This window comes from Pseudophryne corroboree, chromosome 12 (genome assembly GCF_028390025.1).
Source record: "Pseudophryne corroboree isolate aPseCor3 chromosome 12, aPseCor3.hap2, whole genome shotgun sequence".
NCBI classification, from domain to species: Eukaryota; Metazoa; Chordata; class Amphibia; order Anura; family Myobatrachidae; genus Pseudophryne; species Pseudophryne corroboree.
This window is the reverse complement of record NC_086455.1, coordinates 9709929-9725996: the sequence shown is the minus strand read 5'-3', so window position 1 is coordinate 9725996 and position 16068 is coordinate 9709929. Positions and strand designations below refer to the sequence as shown.

The window sequence follows — 16068 nt, the reverse complement described above, 5'->3', positions numbered from 1 at the left end:
GACGATTGCTAGTTGGATGTGTAGTACAATTCAGCTTGCACATTCTGTGGCAGGCCTGCCACAGCCAAAATATGTAAATGCCCATTCCACAAGGAAGGTGGGCTCATCTTGGGCGGCTGCCCGAGGGGTCTCGGCTTTACAACTTTGCCGAGCTGCTACTTGGTCAGGGGCACACCCTGGCTGAGGAGGACCTGGAGTTCTCTCACTCGGTGCTGCAGAGTCATCCGCACTCTCCCGCCCGTTTGGGAGCTTTGGTATAATCCCCATGGTCCTGACGGAGTCCCCAGCATCCACTTAGGACGTCAGAGAAAATAAGAATTTACTTACCGATAATTCTATTTCTCGTAGTCCGTAGTGGATGCTGGGCGCCCATCCCAAGTGCGGATTGTCTGCAATACTTGTACATAGTTATTGTTACAAAAATCGGGTTATTATTGTTGTGAGCCATCTTTTCAGAGGCTCCGCTGTTATCATGCTGTTAACTGGGTTCAGATCACAGGTTGTACAGTGTGATTGGTGTGGCTGGTATGAGTCTTACCCGGGATTCAAAATCCTTCCTTATTGTGTACGCTCGTCCGGGCACAGTATCCTAACTGAGGCTTGGAGGAGGGTCATAGGGGGAGGAGCCAGTGCACACCACCTGATCCTAAAGCTTTTACTTTTGTGCCCTGTCTCCTGCGGAGCCGCTATTCCCCATGGTCCTGACGGAGTCCCCAGCATCCACTACGGACTACGAGAAATAGAATTATCGGTAAGTAAATTCTTATTATATATATATATATATATATATATATATAAACGCTGGTAGTCGGCTGCACTCACGGCATGAAAGAAACCACAGCATTAGGGTCTGTTTTATCAACGTTTCAATGTTTAGTCAAACATTTTCATCAGGACAACCACCACATACAAAAACACTGAAATAAATAAGCTCGTCTGTCCGTCCATGGCGCCATTTGCCCGCCGCGTCCCACTCTGTCAGGGATGACGTCATCTTCGGGCGCCGGTGTCATGGCAACAGGACCGGAGCACATAGTTACAAGTAGCTACAATTAATTTAAGAACAGACACAGTGACTCAAACACCGCATAAAGCATAATGCACGTTAAAAAACAACAACAATATATATAACACAGCCTCTAATAGAGTACATAGAGATAACCCAACTAATGTAACAAGCGGAGTTATAAGAAAAGATCACTGCACGATCCCAGCCTGTATAACTAGACACATTGAAGACCAAATGAGAAAACACGCTTATTGGAATTAATTATACACAGCATAAAATCTGGTAAAAATCTATGTGGATTAGATAATCATAAACAGATCCAGTCCGGAAAAAAAACTCTGCTAGTCACAAGATTAAAGTTAACAATTAAAGGCCCATGTTAATCTGACAAACTATAACAATGTTGTCAATAATAAACATATTTCCTAATTATAGGAAGTTAAATAGTGGAATGAAGTTAACAATAGATATTTCCAAATATGACAAAATTATATCACACTGACTAACTACTGTACTTAAATACACTGATTACAAAAAGCACGACAGACCTACAGTAGTTGTTCATTGAGGCCGCGAGGGAAGAGTGTATCTAATGAAAAGATCAACCTCGATTCCCTCTTAAGTAATAGCAGACCACGATCGCCACCTTGTTTAAGGGGAGGGATGTGGTCAATGATGCAATGGCGTAAACTTGCTAAGGAATGACGTGCTTCTACAAAGTGGCCTACTCCCTAAATGATGCACACTACTCCCATCTATGCACAGTACTAGTTTACATCAATTGATCAAATACCTTTTCATAATTCGCAGAATAAGTTATGTCATATCTCTATTCTTTGCCTATGTCCTTGAGTACAATGAAAACAAAGACAATTGTTCAACATTGTTATTTTAATTCAAAAAGGCGTACATTGATTTATTAATGCTGATTTCGTTGGTTTGGTGGTTTTATTTACTGCCTCTTGGCTTTTCATCTCTTTTTCTGCTGCATGTTCCAGCTAGTAAGCTAACTGAATGCTTAACCACAGATTTACTAACCATCGTTGCTTCTAAAAATAAACAGAACCCACAGAAAATGTGAAAACAAAAATAGACTTCTCATTGAGCAACGCTTTTGTATGTAAAAAAAGAGATTCTATTTGTCTAAGCGTCATCCTGCACAGAAGCACCTGCAGCAATGAGGCTGTAGGAAATTCAGCAGCAGGATTTCATGTGCTCCCCACTTACCTAAGATACGCAGCACTACACCCGCTGGCTGACGGGCCCAGGAGGCAGAAGCTGAGTAAGTCTTCGTAGGTTCCCATATGATTTAAACTTCTATCTCACTGCGGGAATGGGAAATCCTACTGGGTTTTAAATAAAATATATGCTGGACATCCTTGAATTTTTTTTTTTCTTCCATAAATACCCTTTTTCTTGTAAGGTTACAATTAGAAATGTGCATGGACCCCCATGTTATGGTTTTGGCTTTGGCAAAACCACCTTCAAAAGTTTTTATTCGGATTTGTTTGTTGGTTTGGTTTTGGATTCCTTTAAAATTGATTTAAAAGAATTTAAAAGAATTATAAAAATCAATAAACATCAAGAAAAATCAAGAAAACAGCCAAAATAATTTATTTGGACCCATTTTCATGTAATCCAAAACCCTAGTGGGTTTTTAAATCCGAGTTCCAAACTCACAACAAACCTGAGCCAGGAATCTGCTCCACTCAGACCCCCAAAGTGATTCCGAACTGTGACTTGATTCGCCTCGGAACCCCTAAATTCGGGTATGTTCGTATTTCAGGAAAAACAAATAAAACCCCCAAAACAATGATAGTTGGAAACACAACCGGTATCAGTCAATCACAGTATAGTAACCTGTTTTATAGTTAAAAGGTGGAGGAGGGGAGTGAGGAGTTTAGAGAGATGACGGCATGGCAGACTGTAGAAAAAAGAAAGAAGAGGAGATTCGGATATAGAAATTCTAAGAGAGGAGAAGGACGGAAAGAGATCCAGATTGGTGGGCACCAAAGTAAATGAAGAGGTAGATCAACCCTAACTTCTATTGACACTCAAATCCAATCTAATATTTTTACAGCAATCCAACATCGATGTCCAATGGATTGCAATAGACGGCAAAACAAATTCTTACTAAATCTACCTCTTAGTGTTAACATATTTCTGACTTCTCATTAATTGATTTGTGATTTTTCTCCCTGAGTTTGTGACCCACTTACTCCCGAAATCGCTACACTAACAGGCAGTGTCAAATGGACAAAACAAAGTATATATGTTGTCACGTGTACCATATAAATTAAAGAAACTCATTAATACATTTATTTCATAATATATATGGATTCATCCTCTGTAATTTGTTCTTTTTGTATTAAAAAAAGCCTATATTCATATCGTCTCCTCAATGTTCAAACCGCAACCTATTCCAGGGCAGGTGATGAAGAAACTGAAAAAAAAAAAATCAGATAATAATTAGTTGACATTACATACTGTATATACCAACACGTCAGCGTTTTTACTATATTTAGTGCAATAGAGCTAATAAGATAGAAGCAGGCTGTCTGCTGTGTATAGATGATAGATCTTCATCTCTGGCGGTATCCATCCCGGTAAGCCGCCAGGTCTGGGTAATGCATTGGCCAAACAGACAATTAGGGAGCAATTTGCATATCTCAACTAGAGATGTGCGGTTCGGTTCTCCAGAAATCCGAACCCATCCGAATTTTGTGGATCACAACTGAACCAAAACCTGGTCCAGATCTCCAGAGAAGATCTGAACTAAACCGAGTCCCAGTTCGAATCTTCCCGCGGTTTGGATCTTAAATCTGAATTTCCGGTTTTAGATTCGATTTGGATTGCAATAATAACATAATTTTAGATGTTTTTATCAATTTTTTTTAAAAATCCGGATCCAAAACAAAAACCAGTGATGTGGTTTTGGCAAAACCAAAACCCTCCAACGAATTAGAACGAAAACCGGAAAAAATGGGTTGGCGCACATCTCTAATCTCAACCTAGAATTCCTGTGGGAAAGGAGTTAATTCTTCTCTCTTTGGTACTACATGATAGTGGTGTCTGGAATACAAGACTGTAGCTGTGAGACTGTAAATAAGACAAGTTATATGAATGGTCTCGCCGCATTATTATAGTGAAGGGATTCTGTGTTCCTACACCCTAACTGGTGTACCGTTGTTAACCTTTGTAAATGGTAGTTTATTCAAAGAATTGCTCTACACAAATTGTTCGTTATATATGTCTCTCCTGGGTAATAAGTACGGGCTGCTACAGATACACGTAACACACATGACTGTAATGAGCAATACTAACCTTTCTGTCTGATATCCATGTATGAATACACCACATTGTCTTTCCACACCGCCTCTGCACTGCTGTCTGCTGAGACAAGAGAAAATTATATACACTATAGACTGTACAAGGGAAAATTATATACACTATATACTGTACAAGGGAAACTTATATACACTATATACTGTACAAGGGAAAATTATATACACTATATACTGTACAAGGGAAACTTATATACACTATATACTGTACAAGGGAAACTTATATACACTATATACTGTACAAGGGAAACATATACACTATATACTGTACAAGGGAAACTTATATACACTATATACTGTACAAGGGAAACTTACATACACTGTATACTGTACAAGGGAAACTTACATACACTGTATACTGTACAAGGGAAACTTATATACACTATATACTCTACAAGGGAAACTTATATACACTATATACTGTACAAGGGAAACTTATATACACTATATACTCTACAAGGGAAACTTATATACACTATATACTCTACAAGGGAAACTTATATACACTATATACTCTACAAGGGAAACTTATATACACTATATACTCTACAAGGGAAACTTATATACACTATATACTCTACAAGGGAAACTTATATACACTATATACTGTACAAGGGAAACTTATATACACTATATACTCTACAAGGGAAACTTATATACACTATATACTCTACAAGGGAAACTTATATACACTATATACTGTACAAGGGAAACTTATATACACTATATACTGTACAAGGGAAACTTATATACACTATATACTCTACAAGGGAAACTTATATACACTATATACTCTACAAGGGAAACTTATATACACTATATACTGTACAAGGGAAACTTATATACACTATATACTCTACAAGGGAAACTTATATACACTATATACTCTACAAGGGAAACTTATATACACTATATACTGTACAAGGGAAACTTATATACACTATATACTCTACAAGGGAAACTTATATACACTATATACTGTACAAGGGAAACTTATATACACTATATACTCTACAAGGGAAACTTATATACACTATATACTGTACAAGGGAAACTTATATACACTATATACTCTACAAGGGAAACTTATATACACTATATACTGTACAAGGGAAACTTATATACACTATATACTCTACAAGGGAAACTTATATACACTATATACTCTACAAGGGAAACTTATATACACTATATACTCTACAAGGGAAACTTATATACACTATATACTCTACAAGGGAAACTTATATACACTATATACTCTACAAGGGAAACTTATATACACTATATACTGTACAAGGGAAAATTATATACACTATATACTGTACAAGGGAAACTTATATACACTATATACTGTACAAGGGAAACTTATATACACTATATACTCTACAAGGGAAACTTATATACACTATATACTCTACAAGGGAAACTTATATACACTATATACTCTACAAGGGAAACTTATATACACTATATACTCTACAAGGGAAACTTATATACACTATATACTCTACAAGGGAAACTTATATACACTATATACTGTACAAGGGAAAATTATATACACTATATACTGTACAAGGGAAACTTATATACACTATATACTGTACAAGGGAAACTTATATACACTATATACTCTACAAGGGAAACTTATATACACTATATACTCTACAAGGGAAACTTATATACACTATATACTGTACAAGGGAAACTTATATACACTATATACTCTACAAGGGAAACTTATATACACTATATACTGTACAAGGGAAACTTATATACACTATATACTCTACAAGGGAAACTTATATACACTATATACTGTACAAGGGAAACTTATATACACTATATACTCTACAAGGGAAACTTATATACACTATATACTGTACAAGGGAAACTTATATACACTATATACTCTACAAGGGAAACTTATATACACTATATACTCTACAAGGGAAACTTATATACACTATATACTCTACAAGGGAAACTTATATACACTATATACTCTACAAGGGAAACTTATATACACTATATACTCTACAAGGGAAACTTATATACACTATATACTGTACAAGGGAAAATTATATACACTATATACTGTACAAGGGAAACTTATATACACTATATACTGTACAAGGGAAACTTATATACACTATATACTCTACAAGGGAAACTTATATACACTATATACTCTACAAGGGAAACTTATATACACTATATACTCTACAAGGGAAACTTATATACACTATATACTCTACAAGGGAAACTTATATACACTATATACTCTACAAGGGAAACTTATATACACTATATACTGTACAAGGGAAAATTATATACACTATATACTGTACAAGGGAAACTTATATACACTATATACTGTACAAGGGAAACTTATATACACTATATACTCTACAAGGGAAACTTATATACACTATATACTGTACAAGGGAAACTTATATACACTATATACTCTACAAGGGAAACTTATATACACTATATACTCTACAAGGGAAACTTATATACACTATATACTCTACAAGGGAAACTTATATACACTATATACTGTACAAGGGAAACTTATATACAATATATACTGTACAAGGGAAACTTAGATACACATTATACTGTACAAGGGAAAATTATATACACTATATACTGTACAAGGGAAACTTACATAAACTATATACTGTACAAGGGAAACTTATATACACTATATACTCTACAAGGGAAACTTATATACACTATATACTGTACAAGGGAAACATATACACTATATACTGTACAAGGGAAACTTATATACACTATATACTGTACAAGGGAAAATTATATACACTATATACTGTACAAGGGAAACTTATATACACTATATACTCTACAAGGGAAACTTATATACACTATATACTGTACAAGGGAAACTTATATACACTATATACTGTACAAGGGAAACTTATATACACTATATACTCTACAAGGGAAACTTATATACACTATATACTCTACAAGGGAAACTTATATACACTATATACTGTACAAGGGAAACTTATATACAATATATACTGTACAAGGGAAACTTATATACACATTATACTGTACAAGGGAAAATTATATACACTATATACTGTTATAGGGAAAATTATATACACTATATACTGTACAAGAGAAAATGACATACACTATATACTGTACAAGAGAAAATGACATACACTATATACTGTACAAGAGAAAATGACATACACTATATACTGTACAAGAGAAAATGACACAGTCGAGTCACATTATTTATTATGAGCACCGGCTAACAGCCAGAGTAACCGCCATGTGCAGCACAGACAGCAGCTAGACGGGCTGAACTGTCGTTTTAGACACACGTCTGGTAGCCCCCAGGTTCATTATGATGGTGAGCTGCTCCGCTGTAGCGGACGTTCACCTCTTACATCAATGGCACTTGGTGCCTCGCAGTTTCCACATCAGTTATTCGCAATGGTGCCATTTGGCCAGTCACGATACACCTTCACCGCAGCAGCACGCGGACAGTCCACAGACTGCGCTGTGTCAGAAATACTGCCGTCCTTGGCCAAAAGCCGATAATCATCCCTGTATGACACTTGGATAAATCGCCCCTTTTACCCATGACAGCAACAAGTGATATGTGTGCAGACGGTCTATCACACACCTTATATACCCACCAAGCCAGCACAGGTCACGTGATGTATGTGCTACGCACTGCCAACGTCACATGTAGGAGGTGGTCATAATGTGACTCATCCGTATATATACATTATATACTATACAAGGAAAAATGATACACTATATACTGTAACTGTACAAGGAAAAATGACATACACTACTGTACAAGGGAAAATTAAATACACTATACATTGTAAAAGGTTATTGTAACAAAGCCTACACTTCACAGGCCAGGACCACTACATATGTATTATAATTTCATCATTCCATTACCTCCTTTATATAAATGTGACTATTACTGTAGTTGTTTCAGCTTCTGTTACTTTCTCATATGAACCTTCTGTGAACAAACTAGTTTCCATATCCTGCCACCACGTCCGCTCTTACCATCTGCCTCTTTTACGGTACCTGGCATGAATTCAAAGTGCTACTCAATGGGGGTCATTCCGAGTTGTTCGCTCGTTGCCGATTTTCGCTATATTGCGATTAGTAGCTTACTGCGCATGCGCAAGGTTCGCAGAGCGCATGCGCTTAGTTATTTTACACAAAAGTTAGGTATTTTACTAACGGCATAACGAGTTCTTTTCATCGTTCTGGTGATCGTAGTGTGATTGACAGGAAGTGGGTGTTTCTGGGTGGAAACTGGCCGTTTTCTGGGCGTGTGCGAAAAACCGCTGGCGTTTCTGGGAAAAACGCGGGAGTGTCTAAAGAAACGGGGGAGTGTCTGGGCGAACGCTGGGTGTGTTTGTGACGTCAAACCAGGAACGAAACTGACTGAACTGATCGCAGTGGCAGAGTAAGTCCCGAGCTACTCAGAAACTGCTAAGAAATTTCTATTCGCAATTCTGCTAATCTTTCATTCGCAATTCTGCTAAGCTAAGATTCACTCTCAGTAGGCGGCGGCTTAGCGTGTGCAATGCTGCTAAAAGCAGCTAACGAGCGAACAACTCGGAATGAGGGCCAATGTACTGTATCTGCTACTAGTGTCTCCCGTCTGCCACGTCCTGGTGCTAATAAAGGGTTTATTTTATTTAATCTTTGAATCACAATATATAGAGGCTGCAGCGCATTTCCAACAATTATATCATATCATATGGACCCTCCAAAAAGACACCTGGATATACCGGGGCGCTGAGACGTGGGGTGAGAACACAATTACCTGGACCGCTGTAGAGTAACCACGACTCCTCCTGCAATGATGCAACCATGCCTCATGCTTTGTATACAGCTAAGGGGAACCAAGGTGGTCATTACATGGGGGGTGTACAAAGGGGCCTAGTGGGGGGGATCTGGTCTCATCTAAGCAGTATTGTAGGCACGGACAGGACTGCGCATACCCATAACTTTCTATTGGCCTGCATATACATCCGTGCAGAGCCGGCCATAGGCATAGGCAAACCAGGCAAATGCCTAGGGCATTTGATATGCCTAGGGGCATCAGCAGCTTTTGCTGATTAAAATGATATGCGGCATGTCTATATTCTGTGTGTAGCATTTCGTATACAGATACAGCCACAGTCTCACACAGTATATTGGCATGCTGCATATCATTTTAATCAGCAGAAGCTGCTTGTGCATCCTAGTCACATAGCAATGCAAATAAGATGCATTTTCATAAAAAAAGGTGTCCGACGTTAGCAGTGAGGCAAGATTTATGAGGACACATCTGTATCCAAGCAGAGGCAGAGGTCACAGTGTTAGTGGAAGTGTGAGTGCTGTGTGCATGTGAGTGGGTTGTTGTGCAGTAGTGTTCAGAATATGTGTAAGGAACATTATGTGTGTCATGTAAAAATGCATTACTAATGTACAACATATGTGTAAATGTGACGTCAAACCAGCAACGACAAGCACTGAACTGATCGCAGATGCCGAGTAAGTCTGAAGCTACTCTGAAACTGCTAAGAGGTATGTAATCGCAATATTGCGAATACATCGTTCGCAATTTTAAGATGCTAAGATTCACTCCCAGTAGGCGGCGGCTTAGCGTGTGCAACTCTGCTAAAATCGCCTTGCGAGCGAACAACTCGGAATGACCTTCAATGTGTGCAGGACCGGATTAAGCCTTCAGGGGGCCTGGGGTACATCAGATAGGGGGGCCCTCTTGTCAGGACCATCCTCCTGGTTATGTCTGATGTGTGTGCCTCCTCAGCCTGCAACAGCAATTCCCTGTACCCACATCCAGAGCCAGATTTAGACCATCAGTTTTGGTCCCCCCTTCCCCAACAGCTTGCAGTGTTACACACACTCACACATTGCCCCCATAACAATACACACATACTGTCCCCATGGTCACAGACACACAAACACACTGCCCCCCTAGCTGCACACACACACATGCACACACACTGCCTTACTGACACAGACACCTCTTAGTGACACAAATACCACTTACTGACAGACACATCTTAGATAGGAACACTGACACACACACTTAATGACACAGACACCGCAGAAAAACAGCCCCAAAGCATGATGTTTCCACCTCCATGCTGCACAGTGGGTATGGTGTTCTTGGGATGCCGTTCATCATTCTACTCCCTCAACATAGTGGAGTTTATACCAAAAAGTTTGATTTTGCTCTCATCTGACCGCATTACATTCTCCCAATCCTCCTCTGGATCATCCAGATGGTCACTGGCCTGGACATGTGCTGGCTTAAGCAGGGGCACCTTTCGGGCACTGCAGGATTTCAATCCATGACGACGTAGTGTGTTACTAATGGTAACCTTTGTGACTGTGGTCCCAGCTCTCTTGAGGTCATTGACCAGGTCCCCCCGTGTAGTTCTGGGCTGATTCCTCACCGTTCTCAAGATCATTGGTACCCCACGAGGTGAGATCTTGCATGGAGCCCCAGGTCGAGGGAGATGGTCAGTGATCTTGTATTTCTTCCATTTTTTAATAATTGCGCCAACAGTTGATCTCTTCTCACCAAGCTGCTTGCCTATTGTCGACTAGCTCATCCCAGCCTTGTGCAGCTCTACAATTTTGTCCCTGGTGTCCTTAGACAGCTCTCTGGTCTTGGCCATGGTGGAGAGGTAGCAGTCTGACTGTTTGAGGGTGTGGACAGGTGTCTATTACAGATAACCAGTTCAAACAGGTGCCATTAATACCGGTAACGAGTAGAGGATAGAAGAGCTTCTTAAATAAGAAGTAACAGGTCTGTGAGAGCCAGAAATCTTGCTGCTTGGTAGGTGTCCGGATATTTAGTTTCCACAAGAATATACAAGTAAATTGTTTAAAAATCATACAATGTGATTTCCTGTTTTTTTTCCCCTTCAGATTCACAGTTGAAGTGTACCTATGATAGAAATTACACACCTCTCATCTTTTAAGTGGGTCAACTTGCACAATCGGTGGCTGTCCAAATACTTTTTTGCCCCACTGTGTGTGTATGGGACTCGGCGGTTCTCAGTGGGCTGTTGGTGTGGCTCCGTTGTCCCCGGCTCGTTGGTTATGAGCTTCACTACCTGTGCTCCCTGGTGGGGGTGAGTTGGCTATGTTATTATCCCGTTTTTCTTACAACAAGAGGTTATTTATTGCGGAGAAGCTTTGTCTCTCCTTGATGACATCACATTGTTTTTGGCGCCGTTTTTCAAGTGGCTAGGGTATTTAGGGCCAGTCAGGCAGGACCAGTGTTATTGCTGGATGTTTGGATCGTTTGTTCACGGTTGGTGGAAGTTGTGGATTTTGTACAGTACCTCCTGAGGCAGGCCCTTGCTTTGGGCCGAAAGCGCTTGAGGAAATGCTGATCATGTAAAGTATATTATCAATAAATGAACAGTTGCTTATGAAAAAAAGTCTGGAGAGTGCCCCCTCTGAATCTTTTTCTCTACATTTGGATACCTCGGTATTCGAGTGGACACCCCAGCGGTTACATAATTTGAAGATGTGAGTGCAACCACCTGTTGGATATATTTAAGGAACTGGTTTTTGAATAGGAACCGTTTCCTGGTTAGTCACCCATCGCTCATTGCATTTGGAACTGTATTTTGGTCAATAAGATTCTCTGGACATCTGGGGACAGTAACTGCTGGTCCCATGCAGTTGGTATTCCCTCCTGAATACCTTTTTTATCTTATATATAATTTAAAAAAAAAAGAATTTTCGTGCATCGGGCATACTAGGGCTGGTACCGTCTCATTAGTTTTTTCTGTGTGGCTTATGTGATAACATTATTTTTCTTATGATAGATTGAATAAATACCAATCTTTGGATTGTAATGATCACTTTGTGAAATGTCCCAGTCTGGCTCAGTAGGTTTTGATGAGGGGTTGTTGTTTGCGGCAGAAAATCAGCTGGTATCATTAACAGACGATGATGCTGAGAAAGTATATTTCCATCATTTTGAGTTTACTAGTTTACCAGCAGAAAAACCAATTGATTTATTTCATAAGGTACTACGCTTAAAACGTAGAGAGGTTGAACTAACACTTCACGGCCAATTTCTATCCGAATACCACCGAACAAAACGTATAGCACATGGATTTCGAGTGAGCAATACTCCCACCATCGGTAGAACCAATGCAGCATTTTGCAGCAAATGGTGTGGCGTTTTAAATAAATGCTCACTCGATTTAATCCTTTTAGTTATTGAGGAGGTGGGGATAGAATTGGTCAAAATTAGGGAAGAAATCGAGAGCTTTGAAAAAAACTACCTACAAACCCTGAAATCTGATAAATCGGATTCCTGGTGTGACAAATTGCAATCCCAATTAGATGCCTTTAAGGATCAATTGGTGACCTTTAAGAGGAAGAAATTGCAAACTGTCAACCAGGACTATACCACCCATCAAGTGTATAGGTGGTTAACAGGTGGAGCAGGTGTGACCAGACGTTTTAGACAAAATAGGCCTTATTACAATAGATCTCAAAAAAATAGTGACTCTTCAACATCACAGTCAGCCTCAGACTCTGAAGCTAGAGGTGCCCGACCACCGAGTGGTTTTTTAGGGAGGGGTACGCGAACACCCCCTGTAAGAGACCCAGTAGGTCTAGAAGACCCCACCCAATAAGAGGTAGCTTCAAAAAGAAGAGCGAGGAGGAAGAAGGATTAGATAGTATATTTAACCTATCGGACCACGTTCTGACTAAAGGGGAGATTTCACTTCTGTCATTAGGTCTATCTTTTGTACCCACCTCCAGACATGATGATTTCAACCTAGCGGTTGATCATTATAAATTCGGACGAAAATTGAGACTACGTGAATTTTTTGGGGATAAAATTATGAAGGATGGTGGGGATTTGATTGATCCCAAAATACTTAAGAAACCTAGCTTGTTCGATCCCCCCTCATCTAGTCCCAGTATTCGTACTTTTTTAAGGATGACTGAAAATGATTTTAGAAACAATACCTCTAAGGGATTCGCAAATTTGACACCTGACCAACGTACAGCGCTGAGATCTTTAAGAAACAACAATAAAATTGTGATCCGGCCCGCTGATAAAGGCGGAGCCGTGGTGGTTCAGAATTTTGTTAACTATGATACCGAGGTCAGGCGCCAACTCGCGGATCCTGTGACCTACTCTAAATGTATGCACAATCCCATGCCCCTTGTGAAAAGAAAGGTTGATGCATTGATTGATAGATCAGTAAACCTGGGCTGGTTGACTGAGCAGATGTCGACCTACCTAAAGGTGGATTTTCCAATTTGCCCTATGCTCTATACACTCCCTAAGGTCCATAAATCTATGGTTAACCCTCCGGGCAGACCTATTATCTCTGCCAGGTGGTCTCTTTTACAACCGTTAGCCATGTTTGTGGATGGTTTTCTACAGGAACTAATACCACACATACCGAGTTACCTTAGGGATACTGGTGACTTTTTGGACAGGATTATGGACCTTGGGGAGATCAAGGAGGATGTGTTGCTTGCAACACTAGATGTATCGTCCTTATATACAATTATTCCACATAGGTTAGGTTTGGAGGCGGTGAGGAATTTACTTACCTCAACAGACTTTTGCACGATTCCTATTGACTGCATCTTGGAATTTTTAGAGATGATTCTGACCAACAATCACTTTATGTATCAAGGAGAGTATTATATGCAGTGCTCAGGGACAGCCATGGGTTCGAATGTGGCTCCTATCTACGCAGGCTTATTTATGCATGAGTATGAAACGTTGAATATTATGCCTAAATATAGCAATAAGATAATATATTATAGGCGTTTCATAGATGATGTTTTTTTGTTATGGGACGGTACCGAACTAGAGTTTAATGAGATGTTAGACTATTTGAACAACTTGGACTCTACTGTACGGGACACTCAGACAAGAAGTCTATTAACTTTCTGGACTTGACCATTTTACGGGCCGGTACTAAATTGGGGACTACTCTGTTCAGAAAAGAAACGGATCGCAATACGATTTTGCACGCCACAAGTAACCATCCGCCAGCTTTGAGATCTAGCTTGCCGATCTCACAATTTATGCGAGTTCTGAGAAACAATACAAATCCAATGATTGCCGAAAATCAGATCGTGGAGATGAAGGCTCGCTTTTCTCAGAGGGGGTACAGCAAAGATACCATCAACAAATGTTTGGAAAAAGCACGATCACGAATAGGTGAAGTGAAACCGACCAAAGAATCGCGGATGATATATGTCACACAATTTGATGCCAAATCGCCCACCATCAGAACATCAATAAGACTGGCCTATCTTGAATTCAGATCCGAAATTCAAAAAATCTTTGGAACATCCACCCATGTTAGCCTTTAGATGTGGGTGAAATTTGAAACAATTGTTGATGCACCCTACGAGACAAATGGGTGGTTCAGAAAACAACTGGTTGCATAAAACAAGGAAAGGCTGTGTCAAATGCTTGGGCTGTGTGACATGTCGCTCAATGTTGGTCGGGGAGAAGTTTCCACATCCACTGAGTGGGAAACCAATCACCATTCGATATCGACTACACTGCCGGATGGATCATGTCATCTATATGCTATTATGCCCTTGTGGACTTCCATATGTGGGGATGACCACCTGTTCGTTCAGAGAGCGAATGGCAAACCATCGCAGCTCAATTCATCAAGCGCTACAAACAGGTCGTACCGACAAACCGGTGGCCCAACACTTCTTGAAGGAAGGACACCAAGTGGCATCTTTGAAGTGCAGAATCATTGATTGGGTCCCTGTTCCTAACAGAGGAGGTGATCGTTCTCTTCTTCTGAAAAAATTAGAAGCAAGATGGATATATAGATTAGGCTCTGTGACACCTAATGGCCTGAATGAGTCGAACCCGCTTAACGTATTCTTACGTTAAACCTGCATATGAGTTTTTTCTTGCCCGATGCACGTTTTTAATGTTTTTTAAGTGTTCTACACACATTTTTTCTATTATAACTAATGCTCTTGCACTAGGTATTATTATATATTTTTTAATTCAAATAATGTGTGTTTGGCCTTGATCCCCAGGGTGCAGTGGGATGCGTTTAATTGACCCAAATAGATAGTAGTAAATTTTTTAGAATTGGGTGATATGTAATGATTAACAATAGTTGTCCTTTGTGTAGCCCTGTAAATAAATGAAGGCGCAGAGGGAGATACAAAATGGTAACTGTTATCTGAAGAATACATTAACTATATATATATATAGGTACCAATATATAATAGGTATTTAATGCATGTGTAAATATATAAAATATGTTCCAGCTGTGTAAATGTCTGTGTAAATATATGAAATATAGTCCAGCTGTTTAATATCATACTGGTACTAAGTAGAGAGTTTCTGGTGGGAATGTGTACTGTAAATAGTATATATGGTTCTGGATAATGGGGCCCATTGGCACGAGCAGGGCTAAAGAGACTTTTCCAGAAGCCCTCGTGCCGACTATGGGGTGCCCGGATGGAGAGATCAGTGAAGGGCAGCGCGAGGGAGAAGCGGGAGAGGGGGTCGCGTGGACAAGGGCATTCTGAGGAGATCCCAGTGAAGCAGAGGCGGTGTACCTCAGGCGCGGTGTATTCCGGCTACGGAGCCCTCCGGTGCGTCCCCCGAGACAAAGAGAGAGAGATGCGGCTGTTAGAGGA

The 16068-nt window shown here is 39.8% G+C and overlaps 1 long non-coding RNA gene across 2 annotated transcripts in view; it reads right to left on the bottom strand.

Annotated features, from left to right (window-relative positions):
* Positions 1–809: 809 nt before the first annotated feature.
* The window catches only part of LOC134980214 (uncharacterized), a 48532-nt gene continuing 33273 nt past the window's right edge, over positions 810–16068 (bottom strand). For both annotated transcript variants that reach the window (XR_010190353.1, XR_010190354.1), the window contains exons 4-5: positions 4334–4399; positions 810–3452 (exon numbers count right to left, since the gene is read on the bottom strand). This is a non-coding gene — a long non-coding RNA (uncharacterized LOC134980214). The remainder of the gene's footprint in view (positions 3453–4333; positions 4400–16068) is intronic.